General features: G+C 47.4%; 1 protein-coding gene across 3 annotated transcripts in view; it reads right to left on the bottom strand.

The window, feature by feature from the left end:
• Positions 1 to 15,832, bottom strand: part of ETV6 (ETS variant transcription factor 6) — a 251,284-nt gene that overhangs the window by 234,857 nt on the left and 595 nt on the right. The gene's annotated exons all lie outside the window — the stretch shown is intronic.

Below are 15,832 nucleotides of genomic sequence, written 5' to 3' on the forward strand. Positions count from 1 at the left end.
GTGGTGTAGGTCGCAGACGCGGCTCGGATCCTGACTTGCTGAGGAGCGGCCCAATAAAAGGCAAAAAGACAAAAAAAAAAAGAAAAAAAAAAGGCCAGGTGTGCTCAATTTCTGGGGCGAGAGGGAAGGCAGTGTTGGTCAGAATGGAAAAGAAAGGACAGTGAGAGGGTCACGGGGTGTGGACTCTGCACCAGACAGCCAGGCAGGCCGACAATACCGCACACCCACCCTCCAGGAGCTCAGGATCCAGTGGCCTGAAGAAGCAATGGCAGATGAGCCCGTGCATGTGCCGTGGACCAGAGAAGGGTCACCGCTCTCTGCCCTGCCTTGGACGGCTCCTGTGGCCACGTCGGCCTTTGAAGAAGGAGCGAGAGGTGATTTGGCAGAACTATGATTACTATCCTGCTTCTGGCTGCTCTCCCCTGTGATTCGGATCCCAGACAGTTCCGTGTAGCTCTGTCTTTATGGTCTAAGACTCTCAGGTGGATTCTTTTAACAGAAACCTCCACCAAGAAAAGCTGCCATCTTCTCTCCCATTAATCCTGCTCGCCAGCAGCTCCTGGCAGTTATCTGACCTACGTGAGACAAGAATAAATAAATAACAATAATAATAAGGCTGTGCCAGGCTAGCAAACCGATCCAGTCGGGGGATTAGAAGAGACACCTGTTTTCAACACAGCAGCTGCGAACACAGTAGCAGCGTGGCATCCCTGTAACAAGATAGAGTCCTCATTAAAATCCAAGAGTGGCCGAAACTGGCATGGACCAATTTTCAGCTATGTCACCTGAACGTGACAAGAAGTTCAAATAAGATTGGACACATGAGAGGAACCGTGCTTCGCTGAACCTAAGAACCTGAATGCCAGTTTGCTTAAGGGAAGTGATTTTCCTATTTATCCAAGTATTCTAATTCCTTAAAGCAGTTATTATATACTTAGGGTATTATCATAAACATATTAAAGCCTTCTTTTTTTTTAATGGCTACACCTGTGGCATATGGAAGTTCCCAGGCCAGGGACTGAATCAGAGCCACAGCTGTGGCAATGCCAGAACCTTCAACCCACTGTGACAGGGCGAGGGTCAAACCTGCACCTCCACAGCGACCCAAGCTGCTTCAGCCGGATTCTTAACCCACTGCACCACAGCAACAACTCCTAAGGCTTTTTGAAGTTTGGTTGATTCATACCCTATGCAGATCAAACATCTCTTCATTTATGTCCGCTTAAAAAAACAATAAGAACATAGCCCAGCATAGAATGTGGACACTGGCATAAGAGCAAATAAACCAACATTTAAAATTATCTTTTCAAGATACATGCACCCCAGTGTCCAACACAGCACTATTTATAATAACCAAGACATGGAAGCAAGCTAAATGCCCATCAACAGATGAATGTCTAAAGAAAATGTGCTATATAAATACACAATATACAATTACTCAGCCATAAAAAAGAATGAAATAATGCCATTTGCAGCAACATAGATGGACCTAGAGATTGTCCTACTAAGTAAAGTTAAGACAAAGACAAATGTTATACTATCGCTTATAGGTGGAATCTAAAACACGGTACAAAAACGTATTTACAAAACAGAAAGAGACTCTCAGACATAGAAAACAAACATGGTTACCAAAGGGGAACGGGGGTGGGGTGATTAACGTACCCATCACCACCCACAAAGTAGATAAACGACAAGGATTTACTGTATAGCCCAGGGAACTATAGTCACTATCTTGTAATTAACTATAACGGAAAAGAAGTAAAAAAAAACAAAACCATAGATATATACATACATATGTATGACCCGATCACTTTGCTGTATACCCGAAACACAGTATTGTGAATCAACTATACTTCAGCTGAAAAAATTATCTTTTCAGCTCATTCACCGCTGAAAATGCATGCGCACACACACACAATACCAACATAGAAACACCACAGGCAAAGTGTTTCATAGCTGCAATATGTACACGTTACCTTTTCACACCAGACCAGGGAGATGCTCTTAGAAACAGCTTGTTAACAACCCCTCACATTATTGTTTAACAATCTGTTTATAGCCCATCAGACAGCCAACCCTCCAAGGAGACATATTTTATATCTATATGTAAGGTCTCTCTGCCATGAGGCTGGGTTTCATGCAATCTTTCACTCCATAAGCTGAAAAGCAGATAACCCCATAATTTCTGTAACATACCATCCCATGAGCATGCGATACCTGTACATAGATGCAAACACAGTCACAAGAACAAATCCCTTGAATAAAAGCAGAATGATGCCTCAAAAAGCATAAGCCACACCATACCATCCTGACCAGAACTAAAAATAGTGTAAAAAGGTCTGGTGTCAGCCAGCCTCTCACTTCTTCCCTCTAAAACCTGCTAATTCTAACCTCCAGTGTCGGTTTTTAAGCTTGAGCCTTCAATTATTTTACCTCGGAACCTTTCCTTGACCCAAAGAAGCTACTTTCCAGGCTTTGGATTGTGGAGCAAGAGTTCAATGCACTTCAATTATGAGGCCATTCATGCATGCAGAAGCAACAAAGAGTGAACTTGAAATGGTGACTTCTCCCCCAAAGCCTGACATGTGTGTCCTGGGGACAGATGACCAGCAGAGAGATTACCTTTCTGGCAAATGGTGTAACAGAAACCCCTGAGGTGCTAAGTACTGTCACCTGCCCAAGGTGTGGCCAGCTGCACTAGCACTCACCTCACCTGCCTGGGGAGGTGCGCAGTCAGAACTTCCCCAGGGTGGCACAACCCTGTCAGCGCAGCCCCACGCGGAGTCCCAGAAGGATTGCGAGAGGAGCAACTTACGTGTACAAGACCCCAAGAAGAATCACAGCCGGAGCTGTGACACAGATTCTAATCATCCATTTGGCATTAAGCCTGAGTCCACGACCATGTGCATCAGGGCAGGACAATGAGATTTGCCCAGACTAGGCTTTGCAGGTCATCCTAAAACGTACCCAAGTAATAAATAGGAGATGCTGTGAACCCACTTTCACCCATAACCTAGATAAAATTAACCAAGAGGCAAGAGGATTACCTTCTCATCCACCCACACCCCGTCCACGGTAAACCTTGAAATACCACAGCTGAAATGGAAATGTACATGGAACCATCTTTCCCTGAAATCAGACTGTTCAACACCGGGGCTAACCACGAACGCACACGCAGGCATTCCCCCTAGCTTACAGGAGCTCCATCTGGCCATTTTACCAAATTGTTCAAGACAGACAAATTCTCAGAAGAGCCGGCTGAGGTTAACAGTGACTTGGGTGCAGGGACCCACCTCCTCCCTCTGCTGGAGGAACAAGGCCTTTTCAGTGGGGGCTGCGTGGCTTCCTGCCTGTTTTCTCTCTTGCGTTTTTAAGGTTCTTTTCCCTCGGAGGCCTTGGCCCACATATCTCCAAACAGAGCCCACCGCCTTACACCCAGAAAATGGGGAAAGATAGTTCCTGCCGTTGATGTCAGTGGTTCTTTGCTCATGCTCTAGGGGATGGAGCTTAGCAAAGCCAAGGTGCCAGGGAGGGTGGGAGCATGGAAGATGGGTGGTTCTAATAGGTGCCCTACTTGAGAGGTAACCAAACACCCAGGTTGCTGTGCCCAGCTCTCCCCTGGCCTGGGTGATCATTAAAGATGCCCTGGCAGCAAAGCTGAAAAAGATTGGGGGATCATCACTCCGGCCTTCCTGTGTGCCAACATTCCCCCTGAATTCCACTGTGTTCAGAAACCGTGTCTGACCTGCAGCTGACTTCAGCCGCCAAGCAGTGTGCCCTCACCACTAACCCACAGCCTCGCCAAGAGCGCAGAGCCTCAGAGATGCAAAAAAAAAAAAAAAGCAGAATGCCAACTGCAGAAAGGGAGCCTTTGTTTCTCTGCTGAGGGCAAAGACTTCAACTTTTGCCCACGGGTACAGTCTCTCCTTCCACCTCACCCTGAAGTGTGCGAGTCAGCAGACCAAGGGCAGGCTCAGGGGCACAAAGTCAAGTGCGGAGCTGGCAGCTGTCCAGGGGATTTGAGATGGAGTCAGCCAGACCGGGTCACTCAGGTCTTCAGTCCGGGAGAAGAGGAGACACACGAAGACCTGGGATCGACGGCACTCAGATTTCATCCCTGAAGGACAACGCTCCCACCCAGGTCACCTCGCTGCAAAGACAGGCCAGATCAAAAGGTGCACAGTGACCTTCTGTCCCCACCTGTCATGGGCCCTGATTGTCAAAACCGTGAGGAGAGCCACAGTCTCAACCATGCAAAACACCAGTCAAGTAACACCAGTCATGACATGAGATTTTTTAGATCTCCCAGATCTCAAGTCAAAACGCAACTACAAAATGCACCAGGCTTCCAAGTCCTTCAGATTACCTATTTCCCAAAGCCAGATGTGCCAGCTCTGGGTGGGGCATGACGATGGACGCCAGAGCACACACAGAAACCCAAAGAAAGACAATACGGAATTCCGGTCGTGGTTAACAAATCTGATGAGCATCCGTGAGGTTGCAGGTTTGATCCCTGGCCTTGCTCAGTGGGTTAAGGATCCGGCGTTGCCGTAAGCTGTGATGTAGGTTGCAGACACGGCTCGGATCCTGTATTGCTGTGGCTCTGGTGTAGGCCAGCAGCTATCACTCTGATTCGACCCCTAGCCTAGGAACTTCCGTAAGCCGCAGATGCGGCCCTAAAAAGACAAAAAAAAAAAAAAGACAACTCGCTGCCAGCCCTTGGGGTGCCCAGCCTGTGATCACGACTCTATACATGAAAAGATAGAGCTGGATCAGGTGTCTGAGTCCAGAGACGGACGCTACTGTGTGGCTTGCTCTGGCCAGAGGCCAACGTGATGCTCCAGGAGAGTGTCTGGGAAAGATATATGGTCTAGAAGCAATAATGAATGAAGGCAGTAACATGGAAAAAAGTTGCCTTCTCTTGTCTGTGCTCCCCCAAGCAGTCCAGAAAAGGGCTTAGCCAACACTCGCTCCCTTTTATAAAGCCTCTGCTACAGCTCCTCCTGCCCACACCAGCAGCAGATCTGTTTATCCAAATATGAATTATTACGCTCCAGACCACACTGATTCCAGATTGTCTCCTGACCTGGATCCTCCATCGGGGACCCCAGCAGGGCTCTGGCCACATCACAGCAGGGCGGGCACACTGAGGCCACCACTGCGCACCTAGCCCATGCTCTCCCCCGGGACCCAGGGGAAGTGTGAGGGACATGGGTGACTTCAGAGACAAACAGGCTGTCCTTTGGGGATTGATTCTGTTTTTCATTACAAGGCTGATTTCTATCTGTAGTTTGTTTCTTCCGGGAAATACTTGAGAGTTGGCATCTCCCCTTTGGTTACTGCTTCCTGAGGCATAGGGGATGTGACGGAAGCAGGGATTACTGACCTCATGATAAAGAGACATCTTCACAAAGATAAAGACACCTGGCCACACAAGAGGGTACCAGACAGCCAAGAAGAAAATCACCAACTTTCATGTGTTTTCCACAGTGAAGGCAGAGGAATGGTCTATCCCTAAACCTAGATGCCTCATCAGCCTGAAAAAGTGCCCACACCTGCTTCCAGGGGTTGGCGGAGGAAGCCGCTTTCTCTCCACCGTTCCTCAAACGGGCTATTTTTTACAATAGCTGAGACATGGAAGCAACCTCAACAGATAAATGGATAAAGAAGATGTGGTACTTACATACAATGGACTATCACTCAGCCACAAAGAAGAACAAAATAATGCCATTTTCAGCAACATGTATGGACCTAAAGATTATCATGTTAAGTGAAGTTAGTGAAAGACAGACATCATATGTTATCACTTATGTGTGGAATCTTAAAAAAAAGAATACAAATGAACTTATCTGCCAAACAGAAACAGACTCACAGACTTTGAGAACAAACTTATGATTACCAACGGGGACAGGTAGGGGGGAGGACTGGGGGCTTGGGACTGGCACATGCGCACTGTGGTATATGGAAGGGTTGGCCAATAGGGACCTGCTGTATAGCACAGGGAACTCTACCCAGTAGTCTGGGATCATCTATATAGGAAAAGAATCTGAAAAAGAAAGGATGTGGGGAGTTCCCATCGTGGCTCAGTGGTCAGGAACCCCACTAGCATCCATGACGACATGGGTTTGATCCCTGACCTTGTTCAGTGGGTTAAGAATCCGGTGTTGCTGTGGACTGTGGTGTAGGTGGCAGCTGTAGCTCCTATTCAACCCCTAGCCAGGGAACTTCCATATGCCACAGGTGCGGCACTATAATAAAAAAAAAAAAAAAGGAAAAAAAAGAAAAGAAAGGATGTGTGTGTATATGTGTAACTGAATCACTTTCTGGCACAGGAGAAATTATCATAGCACTGTAAATCAACCATTCTTCCATAAAACTTTAAACAAATGGAAGGGGGGGGTCATTATCCAGGCTCCGTTTCATCTTCTCACTTAACATTTAACAGCAAAGCGAATTACAGCTGCTGCAAACAGATACTTCAGCCCTTTAACATCTACTAAAAACGAAGGTTCCCTCACACCCCACAGCAACACGTGGCTTTTTCAAACTCTTCCGTACAAACATCCATGAAGAGCCATCTACTCCTGACTCCTGAAACTGGAAATTCACCACCCACAGCAAACAGTGTCTCCTGTGTGATCAGACAGACATGGAGCTGCCGGTTACACAAAAGCAGACGGAAGAACTGATGCTCCCTCTCAAGGCTCACCCCGGTCACAAATAATAAGCGACTGTATGAACAAGCAGATCCCTGAAGAGGTTCGAATACTTGAGGGCTGAGTAATAATGCTCGTCAGAGTCCCTGCACAGTACTTCCAGGCTTAGGGTTTTTTTTCTCTCTTCTTTCATCTCTGGAAACTTATTCAGAACCGTCTGAGCTCTTCCCTCAAGTTCAAGACGCAAAAGGCATCTGTTTCCACCATGTAATTGCAGTTGGCCCGTCTCTCCTGTTGTTGAGGCTTGCATTCAATGAAAGTCAAAGTCAGAGCTTTGCTGAGAGCTGCCTGAGCGATCCCAGGCCTGTGAGAAACTCAAGGGGACAGTGACAAGAGCCCTGGCTGGGAGGCGGCCAGCTTGGGAGGCCTGAAGTTTAGTTCAGGCAGTGCCATCAACCAGCCACGGGCGCTCGAGCAAGTCTGTAACATCTCTGGCCTCTACTTTCTTGACTGTATAATGTAAGCACAGGACTAGAAAATCCCTAACCCCTCTAGGTGCCTGTGATGGGTGGATTTTTATGAGGGCGAACTAAGTGTTTTGGGGTTTTTTTGTTTTTAACGATAAAAGGCACTGCACTAGGAAAACTGACATATTCCAACAGCCCCAGAGACAAGTATTTTTACTACCACCTCAGATGACTTAACAGGTTCAAGCTTAAGACGAACAAGTTCAAGTTCAAGAGCAGGCTTCACACTCAGGTCTGTATGCCCCAGGGTCTGTCCTGCGCCTAGAGGCACTCCACATTGTAGCAATGACCAGGCCCCTCTTCCCAGGAACTTTCGATTCCCTTTAAGGAAATCAACTTGACAGATAAGAACCAAAGACCAGCATCAGGCAGAATAAAACCCACATCAAACTCTGCAGCTGCAACGACTGGAACAACACGGTGGCAACTTGCATCACTGAGCACGTGCACCCACGGTGCTCACACCCACGGGGCCGTAGGTCCTTCTCAGGTCATTCAGGAAAAAAGATTGTTTTCCATGTGTCTGACGCCCACAGACAAAGGGAAAATACCCCCGAGGAGCTCACGAGGTCTGGTGAGCATGCAGATTCATGGGGTAGCATCTTCCTGGCCTCACTGAGGAGCAGAGCATTATTGTCATAAGTCATATGTACAGATAACTGAAGTGTGGCCTTTTTAAAACATAAGAACTTTATTTCTATGTAAACCATTTTTGTTGAACAAGCATTTCAAACTGCAGGACATTATTTCCTCACTTCCTAAATCTCCTAACTTAAGGTCTGTCTTGAGGCGTTCCCGTTGTGGCTCAGCAGGTTAAGAACCCCACTGGTATCCATGAGGACGCAGGTTTGCTCCCTGGCTTCACTAAAGTGGGTTAAGGATCTGGCGTTGCCATGCGCTGCAGTGCAAGTCGCAGATGCAGCTTGGATCTGCCGTGGCTGAGGCCGTGGCGTCGGCTGGCAGCTGTAGCTCTGAATCCACCCTGAGGCTGGGAACTTCCATTTGCCACAGGTGCGGCCCTCCAAAGAAAAATAAAGTTTGTCTTGAAGGTCATGGAGACAGTCCTTAATATTGTCAGTCACTGGGTGGTGCCAGACAAAGGGGTTTCGCACTCTTCATATGAGTTCTCGTGATGCAGCTATGTTTTCTGGGTTCTTGGCTGATTTTCACCCCCTTTCCTGGGCCACCCTGTTAGGGGACATGGCCCTGGGACAAAACACCTGACGCTGACTCGGCTGACGAAGAGCACTGTGCTCTCAGGTAGGCTGTTTAAATCTCACGGGACTCAGTTTCCTCAGCTGCTTCGGGAGAATTTAGGGTCACGCTTTCTCTCCTTTCATCTCCCAGTCTGCCTCCTTCCTTCTATCTGTCCTAAAGTCATGCTTCCTTAAAGACGTTCACATCCAGACCTTTATAAAGTCGAGGGCCCCAAGGAAATGAGAACAAGGCCTGTCGGGTCAGGCTAGCAGGAGAGCACAAGGGAACAAAGTGAGTCCTTTTGGTGGCGGGGAGACAATCAGGCAATACCTGAAAAGGCACCAAACAGATTCCTAGACATCACATGGTATTAAAGATGGTCACGAGGCATGGTTTTTAAAAAGCAGCGTGGGGAGTTCCCGTCGCATATCAGCAGAAACGAATCTGACTCGCATCCATGCAGAAGCAGACTCGATCTCTGGCCTCGCACAGTGGGTTAAGGATCCAGCATTGTCATGAGCTGTGGTACAGGTCACACACGTGGCTCGGATCCTGCATTGCTGTGGTGTAGGCCGGCAGCTGCAGCTCTGATTCTACCCCTAGCCTGGGAATGTCTATATGCCGCAGGTGTGGACCTAAATAAAGACCAAAAAAAGCAGTATGGTCGTGGATTGTGTAAAACATTTTAAATGGGGGAAAAATTTTTTTTTTTTTTTGGGAAAAAGCCATGGAAGGAGAAGAGACTGACCAGGTTGTGACCCAGGTGTGGGCAGGATGAGAGGTCACGGCCCAGGCCTGTCGCCCACCTGATGACGTGGAAGGAGGCACTGGGGGAAAAGGAAGGTGTCTGAGAAAAACATGAAAAGGGCCCAAATGAAACCCACTGAGACACCAAATATCACCAGAGAACATCAGGCATTGGTGTGAAAAGGGAAGCTCTGGCCATCCATCCAGAGATGAGTGGTGCAGCGTGGCCCTCTGGTGACCTGCCACGAGAGGGATGGTCGGGAACCACCCACCCTGGGAGGGGACCAGGGCAGAGAGGAACATCTCTGCCAGCTCCACTCCTGCCTCTCGTCTTGGCCCATGTGAAGCTCCGCCAGCGCCCCCGCGCTCTCAGCTTCCTAGCCATCTTCACAGGGGTGACCACCCTTAAGACCGGCCCCAGGGAAAATGCCTTAGAACGGTGGTCCGAGATGCGGACTCGGGCCCGTGGGATCTTCGGCCAACACATGGCTTAACTGCTCTGGGCTTTAGGCTCGTGTGTAAAATGGGGAGAAAACCCACCTCCCTGAGGGACTTGTTAAGAGCACATAAGATAAGGTGGGTTGGAGTTCCCGTTGTGGCGCAGTAGTTAACGAATCCGACTAGGAACCATGAGGTTGCGGGTTCGGTCCCTGCCCTTGCTCAGTGGGTTAAGGATCTGGCGTTGCCGTGAGCTGAGGTGTAGGTCGCAGACGTGGCTCGGATCTCGCGTTGCTGTGGCTCTGGCGTAGGCTGGTGGCTACAGCTCCGATTGGACCCCTAGCCTGGGAACCTCCATATGCGGCGGGAGCGGCCCAAGAAATGGCAAAAAAAGACCAAAAAAAAAAAAAGATAAGGTGGGTCAAACATGTGGCTCGAGGACCAGCACAAGGCGCAAGTCAATAAACGATGGTGGTTATGATGGAGGAGGAGGAAGAAATGCAGAAGCCACAACCATCAAAGCAGCACTCAAGCCCCGTGAATTCCGCAGACTCAGTAAAGCTCCCAAACGGCAGCTGTTCCACAGTTTTCCAGCCACTTAGTCCACCGGACTGGGGGAGCCCATGGTGCGGGGCGGGGGGGGGGTGCTAACAAACGCAGGGTATAGCCTTCCCCTCCCTGCTTCCCTCGGTCCCAGGTCGTATAGACAAAGACCAGGGTGAACTGTATGCTTCCACTATTTCAGAAGAAAAGCTTGTCGAAGCAAATTAACAGGGCAAATAAGATACATCTGGTACCATTTTGCACCATCACAGGCACTGCCTAGCCAACCTGTGGTGTGGACTCAAGCCACTTCTGCCTGTTCACCGAGGCTCAGCCTGTAACACCCCAGAAAGCCATACGTTCTTAGGCTGGTGGTGTGTTCAGAAATCAATGAAAACATGTTCGATTTTAATCAGCTACATAATACTGACTTCTCACTACTTTAGTCTTTCTATCCCCAGATACTAGGTTTGGCAGCAAACAGTCTCTAAGTGGGGCTCCTTTGGGCGTGGGAACCCTGCGTCGACTCACGCCTTCTATTCAACAAACACACATAGAGATTGGTTTCTTCCCCACGTCTCACAACAAATACGACAGGGTAGGACTCTGCCAGAAAACAAATGCCAGTGCTTCTCCTAAAGTAGCATTTATACAGATAAGTCATTTGTATACCCCACACCCTAGGAGGCTTCATTTGATACGGATTCAAATCCACACCAAAGGGCAGCTTTTCAAAGTCTGAAACACAAAGCACCTGCTCTGCAACTGAGTCCCAACACCAACCCACCACCCCCTGCCACCCCCAGCCTTCCTCAGTGTGAGCAACTGCAGCTCAGCTCAGATTCATAGACTTTGAGTTCCAACTTCCCCTGGTGCCCATGTCTGGGGTATTTTTTTTTCCCTTGACTCACCTGTGCTAAAGAGGGCAACTATTTCTCTAGGACCAGCTGCCATGTTTTCAGCTGATGCCATTTGAAACAGGGAGCCTACCGAGTATAAATGAAGGTGTTTGATGCCCCTGGATAAAACAGCCAAGGGTTCCCTCAAGAATTCCTCAGAAAACATTCTGATAACAGGCCCAGTGCCCTTAGCCTAAAGCAGAAGTACGAGGCGCTCACACACTATAAAAATGTACTGCTGCTCCCCTCCTTCCCACTTTTGGGGATATATCCAAAGAACACAAAGCAGGATCTCAAAGAGATATCTGCACACCCATGTTCACCACAGCATTATTCACAACAGCTGTGAGATGGAAGTAACCCAGAGAGCCGCCAACAGTTGAACAGATAAGGTGGCACATACTAAAAATGGAATAGTATGCAGCCTTGAAAAGGGGAGAATCCCATCACATGCTACAACACGAATAAGCCTCCAGGCTATGATATTGAGCAAAATAAAGATAGTATGATTCTACTCATAGGAACTATTTAAAGTAGTGAAAATCACAGAAACAGAAAATAGAAAGGTGGTGACTGAGGGCTGGGAGGAGGGGAGAGGGGAAATTAGTGTTTAGTGAGTACAGAGTTTCAGTGTTAGCAAGACGAAAAAGTGTTAGAGATCAGCTGCTCAACAGTGTGACTCAACATCACTCAACTTAAAAATGGGTAAGATGGTAAATTTAATGCTACATGCTTTTAATCACAATTAAAAAAAAAAAAAGATTGCTGTTGCTGTGGAAAGTGGTGCAAATTACAAGTCCACCAAGCCCTTCTCCCCTCACCCCTCCTCCTCCAACTTCCTCTTCTCATCTAACAATACACCCTCTCGACCCAGGGCGCCCCCACATACCATCTTCCTTGGCACATACCTCCATGCCCTCAGACCAGCTGGCTTGCGATTAAAATGGACCAAGCTAGGAAGCGCCAGAGAGTGCAGTCTATTGTATCAAATTTCCTTGGCCTTTTATAGGGCTGCACCATGAACCCAGCCAGTGTGGGGCAGGGGCCCCGAGAACCAGGACGCCTGTGTTGCTCTAACCTGGCTCAGTCACCGGTCAGCTGAAGCAAACCACTAAGCTGTCTGGACGGCCTCTTGCTCAAGACCAGATGCTGGCGCAGGTGGTCTGTCGGCTGTGAAAGTCTCAAAGTCCTCTGGTGCAACTACTCGAGAGCCTGGGGATCCCTCAAGCCCCTTTCTCGTATTTTCAACTCAGTTCCTTTTGTTTAGACACAAATGCAGTATCAAAATAATAAAACATTATTATTGGCCCAAAGCTCTACTGATAGTAATTTTGGACAGACACCCAAGGGAATGCTCCAGGCCTCCGTATTAACCACTTCTCTTGGGCCTGTGGATGCTCCGAGCACCCGGGTCAGAGAGAGGAAAGGGCACTGACCACCACTTGTGCCTCACGGCACATCAGCAAACATCAAGGAGACGCATTTCTGAGCCAGATGCCAGGGTGGGGACAAGGACACAAAGGGAATGACCACCTAATGCAACGAGCTCAGAATCCAAGAGGGGATACCCAGAGTGTCCCAGAGAGCAGCAAAATAAGACATTTCTTCTAAATCCATTCATCTGATAGCACATGACAGAAGATAACAGGAGAAAAAGAATGTGTGTGTGTGTGTGTGTGTGTGTGTGTGTATGCATATATATGTATGTATATATGACTTGGTCACTTTGCTGTATAGAAGAAGTTGACAGAACATTGTAAATCAACTATAATAAAAAAAATTAAAAAATAGGAAGAGATTTCGTTCCACTAAGAAAGCCAACCAGGACGGAGGACAGAGGAAGGAGGACCAGAAAGATCATGTGACTATTTTCTGTAGTACCATGGCTAGCCCTCGCCCACCAAGCCTCCCAAAGGACTCAGTCTGCTGGGCCACAACTACTTTCCACTGTGACTTGGCTGAACTTAAAACTGAACAGGTGACTTGAAGGTGAAGGCTGCTGATGGAAAAGACAGCCTCTTCCTTCCTCCCACGGCCAGCAGTCAGCCATGCAATCCTCTAAAAAAGAAATAATTTGACTTTGTACACAGTTAGGGGACCCTGACCTTACATTCAAACAACCCCAAATGGTCAGGAATGGAAGCATTTCATCTCTCCTGATGAGAGTGTCCAGGGCAGACAGACAGTGGGGCTCAGCCATAAGTTGGGTGACCCTGGGCTAGTCAACTTATCTCCTGCTGGCAACCTGTGCCCAATATTAACTTCCCCGCAGTAACGGGAACACACTTATAAAGTGCAAAAGAAATATAAAGACCAACATCAGGCATTCAGCGTCAACCACCACCACACAAGTGATACCTGCGAAGGTGTCACTGACTGACTGATTCAGAAACTTTCGCCCTGGAAATTCCACCTAACTCGTCCACTTCTCTTCTGGCAACACTGACGCTGCTCAGAAGTAAACAAAGTACTTCCCTCGGTGGCTGCCTCTGGTCAGACTCCTCTGTGCTCCAGCTGTGGAGGAATTTACTGCCTGCTGACCAGCTGCTCCTCGTAAGCCATGAAAGCCAGGGAGGAAGGTTTCAGGACTGGGCTGAAACCCTGCTACCCCAAGAAATCTCCTTCCATGTCACACTTCTTCAGGACGTCAGACCTATCAGCTCATCCTTGAAAGCTCCTGACATTCATTCCCTGCTCCACAGGAAAGTTTCTTGTTTACTGGACTCAAGAAGCAATCCCAGTACTTGCTTGTGGGCCTCCAGCAAACATCTTTTATTACGCAGTCACTGTACCACATCCAAGGACGAAGAGAGACACTGCACACACCACCAGAACATTTTCAGACCAGCTAAAATAATCCCAGTCCTTGATCTCCAGCACTTCTTATTGGAACACTGCAAACTAAACAAACTCCGCGGAGAAATGCACTTCCCATATGTGCATTTAAACCTCAACACAGTCTAAGCAAACAGTCACGTGCTGGTTCCGTAAAGAACAATCCCAAATAAAAGCAATACTTCCATTACTAGTAAAGAACATTAAGTCTATTCTAATTGCAGAGAAATACACAGTCAAGAAAAGAGGCTCCTGAAAAGAAGTGAGAGGGTAAATAAGGGGGAAAAAAAAGATATGCCAACTATGGCGGCAATGCTTATGTCACATTTAAAAGAGTGCGCCATTTGGGACTGGTTCCATCCACGTGTGCAAGGGAAGGGCTGCTGGAATCTTCTTCCACGGCGGGGTGCCTGCAGCACCCACACATAAGCCCCTCAGAAAGGCAGGCACACACAATTGCTTTAGAAGAGGTATCAAGAAAAGTCACAGGCTTGCTTTTTGTTGTTTTTCACCCTAAAATTACTGTCCTATAGGTGGTCCAAGTTCTCCGGAGCTCAAGTTTACTGCCATCGAACCATATAAAATTTACTGATTTAATACCCCATCACTTAGTTACCACTGCTTGGGTTATGACTTATCAGATAAACTAGCTTGGCTGTATGGTAGGACTTTCTTGAACTTTCCCAGACTCCTAGAATAGAGTTTACACAGCAAAAGAAATTGAAGTATCAACCTACTTAAGTTTTTTACCCCAACACCCCCTCTACCACAGACTTAACTGCTGCCTCCCCCCAGATAGGTACAAACACAGAAACCCGAAAGTTCCCCTGGGTGTTTTTTGCCAGGTAAAAACAATTAAACCCAACCCACCTTTTCAAGTTCACATTAACCCTACTTCAAACCCATGAGAATCCTCCCTGATTAAAAAAAACCCACTAAAACCTGAGTATAATTGTGAAAGCCTAATAAGCAAATATGATAAAATACTGTGTTCCCGCTAAACAGATTCTGCAGAAAAGCAATGTTAAAACAGGATAGGTTTCTCGAATTCCCCACCAATGAAGAAAACCAGTTATTTGTTCCTTGTTGCTGCAGGGTCCACTCAATAAATGCATCTTAAATGGGCCAAGCCACAAACAAACAAACTTCAGCAGCTTCAGCCTCTCACAGAAGCAGCAAGGCTTTTCCATCTGGGTACATGGGACAGTGAAATGAAAGTGTACAACAAAAGCAGCAATGGCAAAAATAACTGGGGGAGATGGATAAATCATTCTGCCTCCTCACGGTGGCAAACTTTATGGCAACTTTTTAGAAGCAACAAACCGCAGCACCACTAGCCTTTATAGACACACACACACATATATAAATGCACAAACACAACCACTTGGAAGCTAAGTACTGTGTTTGCAAACATCCTCCACCCTCCTGCACTTACAATACTGCAAACCATGGCCAGAAAGCCGGGAGATTTCTACGCTTAGATATCCTCTCTGCACTGTCAAACCGGGAAGGTCATTTTTCCTGGTCACTTAAATAATTCTCTCTCCCTGCATCGCAGGAGTTTTTTACTTTGGAATTGCTCAACTTTCAGATGCATCCGAGTAAAACAACCATTCAGCAACTTTATTCACCTTGGTTTAAAAAAAGAAACAAACAAACAAACAAAAAGAAAGAAATTCATTGTGCAATGCCCAGGAAAAGCTGACACCACGACTGTCTCTTCCACAAGCGCTTGCAATTACAATCGGGGTTGGGGGTGGGGGGAGGAATCTGTCTGATCAGACTCCGGGAGCCTTTCTTTCTTTCTTTCTTTCTTTTTTTTTTTTTTTAAAGAAATGATTCCAACCCCAATGGGGCTGGAGAACTTTTTTTCTAAGGAGACCACCCCTCGGGAACAAAAGTTACATTTTGGTCACATGTTGGGAGTAGGAGCAGGCAGCAGGTTTTTTAAAAAGAGCACTAATTACGGGGCTGTTTTACGGTCCTAGAC

Source organism: Phacochoerus africanus, chromosome 7 (genome assembly GCF_016906955.1).
Source record: "Phacochoerus africanus isolate WHEZ1 chromosome 7, ROS_Pafr_v1, whole genome shotgun sequence".
Classification (NCBI taxonomy): domain Eukaryota; kingdom Metazoa; phylum Chordata; class Mammalia; order Artiodactyla; family Suidae; genus Phacochoerus; species Phacochoerus africanus.